Raw genomic sequence first — 6,845 nt, 5'->3', positions numbered from 1 at the left:
AGATGACCCAGTGACAGAGTGATCAGTGCTCAAAGTGGTCTCTGGGCTAGTTCCAGTCATCCTTTTTGGCTTGCTGTTAGCCAACAAAGCCACTGGAGCCGTAATCTACAGTAAAATCCGGCATCAACGGGACCGCCGACATGCCGGATACTTGAATATTGCCGGATACTTGAATAGAAGTGAAATTATGTCCACAATCACCACTTTACACTCACGCATCTTACCATAACAAAGATCAGCTGATCTTAATCAGCAGCTGATCTGATCAGCTGCTTAAGTGTAGGCACAACACGCTTCCTCGTTTCTACAACTTTAGGCATGATGAAGGCGTCAGGCGATAAACAGTGCACACGCGGGACTGAGTCACTGAGTAAACACAGTACAGTGGGCTGCGGGTGGCGCGAAGCAGTGCTCTCTGGTGGCGAGGGGACAAACTATGCCTCGCGCGGGAATTTTAATCGATTTTATGAGTACACATTGATTTTTTATTGATTTTAAGGCTCGGGGAAAAATGTGTCGGATACTTGAGGCTGCCAGATACTCGAATGCCGGATGAGAGGAATTTTATTGTAGTTCCAAAGTTACCTTTTACTGCTGTTTTTCTCTTAGGGGAGAACCAAACATTTGAACTTTGATGAGGAGTTTTTGGGGTGGGGTAAGAACTTTCCAAATTACTGTATAAAATGAACACTATTTGCTGCAATATGATCTGAAAAAAAAACTTTTTTTTTTATATGAAAGAAATGACCACTACATTTATGCAGTAACAAATGCCATAATTTTTATGAAGTATTAAAGTTTGCATGAAGATCAAAAGCACGCGACAACAACAAAGATTACGGCTTCGTCCATCTCTTGCAAGTTTCTTCGTTTTTCTGGCTATTTTCGGTAGGTATCTGATTGCTCTTACCCTGTTTCAGTGTTTTGAGGGTGCAGCATTTTTTAGCTAACGTGCTTGAAATGGCAGGGGGGGGGGGGAGATACCATGTCATTGCTGCTATATAGCCCAATGGTGTCCCTGCATTTTCATGCAATATTTACCGTAGTAGGAACGCTCCAGATAGTTACTCTATATATTTCAGATACTGTAACTACTCAGAACATTTTGAAATACACAAAGAGGTTACTCTATGGCTGTACAGACATGAGAAACGAGAATGAAGGAGAGAGGGTGGAATCACCAGCTTGGTTAACTCAAGGATTGATTGTTGTTGGTTAATTGGCAGTGGTGCAGCCACAGAAAACTTTCTTTTAACTGGGAGTTCGAGTCTCTTTACAATGTCCTCAAGCAGCCAAGGTTAGGTTAGGTTTAGTTAGGCTGAGTTAGGCTGTCCCTTGGGGTTGGTTAATTTCTTGCTCAGGAATTTCAGAATGCAACGGTTATTTGTGTTTTTTTTCATATTTTGGTAATAAAAATTTCTGCTAGGAAGGTCATAGGTTTCCTCCCTGTAATGCCTGCAAGTTTTCATTACTTAGTTTCATAAAAAAAAAAAAAAAATAATAATAATAATGGGTTTTGAAAACAAATTCTTTTATATGTGTTCAGTATTTACATGACTACAAAATTAACCTCTCCTACTAAATGGCACATGCAGTCTCTTAACTGTCTTGTGCCATCAAATGATTCCACATTTACTTGCTTAACTGCCATGCTAAGACATTAATTTCACTGATATAACCCTCCCCCTGTGGAGTGAAAACCAATGATCCTCAAGCAGAAAATTAATATTACAGTCATGTGAAATAATATCATTATGATATTCAAGAGTAAGAAACTAGCCAACCCCTGGGGACAGCCTTATCTAGCCAAACTAAACCTAACCTATCCTTGGCTAGCTGAGGACATTACATTAACAGTAACATAGTTTTCGCCCCCTGTCATTTGAAGCACATAAGCTGAGAAATACTGTATTTTTAAGATATTGAAATAGAGAGAGAGAGAGAGAGAGAGAGAGAGAGAGAGAGAGAGAGAGAGAGAGAGAGAGAGAGAGAGAGAGAGAGAGAGAGAGAGAAATTAAATGCTTTCCAAAAACAGCCAGAAAAGTCAAGGAACTTGCAAGAGATGACTGACACTCTGAAGCAGCTCTGCATACGGTTAAATAAACACTATATTAGAAATACCTTTTTATTATGAACACTAAACCATCTTATCTACTATTTGCTACTGAATATGTTTTTTTTCTTTTTATTCACCTGTCAGTCTCAAAAAAAAAAAAAAAACACTCGATGGTGTGATACAACTCTAAACCTGTCTAAGGCTTTGTTTATTATTGAATTTGCTTTATTTTGAATTTTGGCGAAGGCATAAGATCAGTTATCATTCAGTATCTGTAGTTACAATTATCTGCATTATAGACATGCAGATCTGAATGCCTGCAGATCTGAACTAACCCTAACCATGATTTACATTTCAGGGGATGCTAATCAGGTGAGCTAGGGCCTGCAGGTCTTTCGCATGCTTCTCCTTCATTAACTCAAAGGTTCTTTCATTGGTATCATTGTTCTCTTCTCTTGAATAAAATTCCAAAGCATCCTGTTGCTGTTTCTCCTTGGTTCCCTAACTTTAATAGAAATAATGAAAGGTTTGTGTAGAAGTGTAGAAAAAAAAAAGGGAAATGAATGAAAATAATTACCTCTATTTTAAACAGTTAAATTGACAATAAGTTTAGTTTAAAAAATTCCACCTACATATTACAACTGACAGACAAATATTCACCCCAATGAAATGTAATTTGTATTTTTTGTGGAGCTGAGCTACTGTAGGATCAAGGAAACACTTCCTCTGAGTTAAAATATATCACTGTATATATTTGTATATTTTATGTTATGAATAACGGTGAAATATTCATTTGTTTTTGAGGTAGTCCAAAGCTCTCTTCAGCTAGTGCAGTGTCTTGGCCTCAGCTGGGTGGGGAGCAGGATTACATCCACCAACTTTCCTCTCATGTCGTTTTCTTGCCAATGAGGGCAAAGTTGCCACTATAAACAGCATTACTCTCTGACTAGTGACCAGATTCATGAGTCACCGACGCAGATCTGTCTTTCTTGTGCTGTGTTGACATCGCTCCACTCAGGCTTACGACAATGGTGTTTTGGGTGATACAAGTTTGCAAACCTTGGCCGGGAGATTCAAAAAGTGTGCTAAGCGATCCATTGAGGTTGGGCAATACTAAAACAAAATTATAACCGACTGTGATACTGGCACATCCTATTTGTTCAGGTGGTCTCCAACATGGGGAGCGTTTTCGTTACGAACTTACAAAAAAAGACTGTGGAACTGGCTCTCTGTCACCTGAGTTCGAGTCATGCCGAAACCTGGCATCGAGTGACTCAAGAATACGCACGTTTTTCACCAATCCTATTTTCGACGGCGACTTTATAACATAGTTCTGGTGGACGGGGCTATAAGCAAAATAAATAAATGAATAAATAAATAAATGAAAATAAGATAAAATAAAATAAATGTTAATAAAGATAAATAAAATAACTAAATAGATAAAGATAAATAGAAAAAAATAAATGAATATATAAATAATTACATAAAAATAAAACCAATAGATACATGTGAACTTCAAAGCTGGGCTTGTGTCAGTGATGTCCTCGACGAGGTGTTGCCGTCTGTCACGCAGCGATGACGTTGTTGCCTTGTTTCTTTACAGATCACTTAAAGGTGAGATTCGACTGGCGCTGCCCCGACGTTCCTCTTCCTTTTCTCCGCCTCCCTTCTTTCCATTTTTCCTTTCCTCCCTTTCTGTAAATTGTGTGCGAGGGACGACAGAGAAGAGACTGGTGGATTAATTTTCCTCATCATCGAGCATTTTTCTGATTGTTTTCGTCGCTGAATCATTAGTGCTGTCGTGAGTCGAGTGGTGGTTTAGTTTCCCATTTCAGTACTGCGAAAACATTTATCTGCTTAAAGTTCTATGGTCTCTCTCTCTCTCTCTCTCTCTCTCTCTCTCTCTCTCTCTCTCTCTCTCTCTCTCTCTCTCTCTCTCTCTCTCTCTCTCTCTCTCTCTCTTACACACCTACTGTTGCTGTTAATCTGAGAAATTGTAGAATCATCTTGTCGCTTCTGCTCCTGATTACCTTTCTCGGAATGTTATCTAAGAGAAACTGGCGGAGAAACGCCGTTCCATCAACCAATGATTTCACCTTATATCATGAAAGAAAAGTCATATAAAGCAACAGGTCTTATTCTATCAATAGCGGTTTTCGATTTCTTGTTTATTTTATTTTGCCATGCCAAGTCCATGCCAAGTCTGTTTTCCAACTAGCCAAAAACTCCTTCATTAAAGGAAAGTGTCAAAATCTTTCAAGATCTAACTCCCCTTGTGATTTCTGGCATTTTGCCAAAACATCTCCATTAACTTTGTTTCTTCTTCTTTCCCTCCTTTATTTCAACCTCATCAACTCCTTTCCTCTAACAGACTGTCTTCAACCTCTTTCTCATCGTCGCAGTGTTGCATCTCTAGCTGTCTTCTACCGCTAATTTTCATGCTAACTGCTCTTCTGATCTTGCTAACTGCATGCCTCCCATCCTCCCGCGGCCTCGCTGCACGAGACTTTCTTCTTTCTCTCACCCCTATTTAGTCAGTTCTCTAATGCAAGAGTTAACCAGTATTCTCAATCATTCATTCCTTTCTCTGGTAAACTCTGAAACTCCCTGCCTGCTCTTGTATTCCCACCTTCATATGATTTGAATTCCTTCAAGAGGGAGGTTTCAAGACACTTATCCTTCAATTTTTGGTTACCGCTTCGGACCCCTTTTCGGTAACTGACATCTCTGTGGGCCTTTTTTTTTTTTTTTTCTATTGTGTTTTTGTTTTCCTTGGCCGGAGTCCCTCCTACATAAAATAAATAAATAAATAAATAAATAAATAAATAAACAAATAAATAAAAATAAATAAATAAAGATAAATAAGTAAAAAATAAATAAATAAAATAAACGTTTGCAGAAGCAGTAGTCATTTAGATGTAGGGGGCGTAGTAACTAGAGTACATATAAGCACAAAGGTTTGATCTACTGTGGCTTCAAGGAAAGTAATATGAAAAATATTCGTCCGCAGCTACATTTACAGTTGACTTTCGAGAGACCGAAGATGGAGGGAACTCTGCTTTTTTTTTTTTTTTTGTCTCGAGGACGAGACTCATTATCTGGTTGTCAGCAGAGAGCCAAACTGGAAATCCCAAATGGCATGAAAAAAATAAGAAAAAGAGAGAGAGAGGAGGGAGGGGAGAGAGGAGAGAGAGAGAGAGAGGAGAGAGAGAGAGAGAGAGAGAGAGAGAGAGAGAGAGAGGAGAGAGAGAGAGAGAGGAGAGAGAGAGAATGGCATCGCAGACATTACTTCCTCTTGCTCTGATCATACACATAATTAGGACATAGGTGGCAGGCTTTGGTTGCCCGTGGTGGCACGGCCGTGTCGTTTGCATTATATACTCGTCGATGACCAGTGAGGGGCGAAGATGAAGGGATGGATTACGTGGGCACCACACAAGGGACCTCTTGGATTACAGAAGTTCAAGTGACGGGTCAACTTGGGGCGTGCTGGGATTAAATGACGGACACATAAGACACATTGGTGAATGATATTGTACTGTGAATGTGTGTGTGTGTGTGTGTGTGTGTGTGTGTGTGTGTGTGTGTGTTGTGTGTGTGTGTGTGTGTGTGTGTGTGTGTGTGTGTGTGTGCGTGCGCGCGCGCTCGGGCTTCTGGAGAGAGAGAGAGAGAGAGGGAGAGAGAGAGAGAGAGAGAGAGAGAGAGAGAGAGAGAGAGAGAGAGAGAGAGAGAGAGAGAGAGAGAGAGAGAGAGAGAGAGAGAGAGAGAGAGAGAGATCATTCATTCAGGTCACTTGTTTTTTGCTGACGTAAATTCCATTTCAGTCGCCAGCCATCCATTGTAGTATAAACGTGATTAATTAATTCGCGTACACAGTATTTCCTGATCCATAGACGGTTTATAAACTTTATGCTGATAGGATTATTTGGATTGTAAATAAAGCCGCCTAAAGCCGTATTTAAAGCTTTGGCGACTAGTTTTCTGTGCGAGAATGATTAACGTGATTATTTTTAGTTACCCACTTGTAGTGGGACAAGTAAGGAGCATAATGACCGACATAGTTGAGCGTTTATATAATATTTGATGATCATGCAAGGGTCATAACAGACACATTCTGCGTCACGTGTTCTACTGACGTTAATGTCTTGCCAGTAGTTGTCGTATTTTTTTTTCTCTTGCTGTATATATATATATATATATATATATATATATATATATATATATATATATATATATATATATATATATATATATATATATATATATCTATATATATATATATATATATATATATATATATATATATATATATATATATATATATATATATATATATATATATATATATATATATATATATATATATATAAGGTAACCTACTTTGCATATATCATCGGCTTCTATTGTGTTCCTTTGTGTTGCTATGAACTGTTGATAATGAGATTAATTACATGCACTATGTAAACATGATAATCAAGTTTCCTCGTGTTCATCTATTCATTGTGAGTTGTGTTTGCCCTGCATATAAACCATCAAAATCAACATATTTATTCTTTTCAATTTCTAAATTTTATTTACATTTATTTAATTTCCTTTTAATGGACAAAATCTGAGACACGTCGATTTACAGAGCTTAGTTATTTGATTAAATCATTCTGTATAATATAATTTTAAGCCGTGCTTAATGTTACTTCATGTATCTCACTTTCCATTATTTTCATGCATCTGTCAGGAATGGGAAAGGCCTACATGGATTCTCTCTCTCTCTCTCTCTCTCTCTCCTTCATGC

This window comes from Scylla paramamosain, chromosome 42 (assembly GCF_035594125.1).
Source record: "Scylla paramamosain isolate STU-SP2022 chromosome 42, ASM3559412v1, whole genome shotgun sequence".
Classification (NCBI taxonomy): Eukaryota; Metazoa; Arthropoda; class Malacostraca; order Decapoda; family Portunidae; genus Scylla; species Scylla paramamosain.
The sequence above is the reverse complement of the archived record's forward strand: the minus strand, read 5'-3'. Positions refer to the sequence as shown.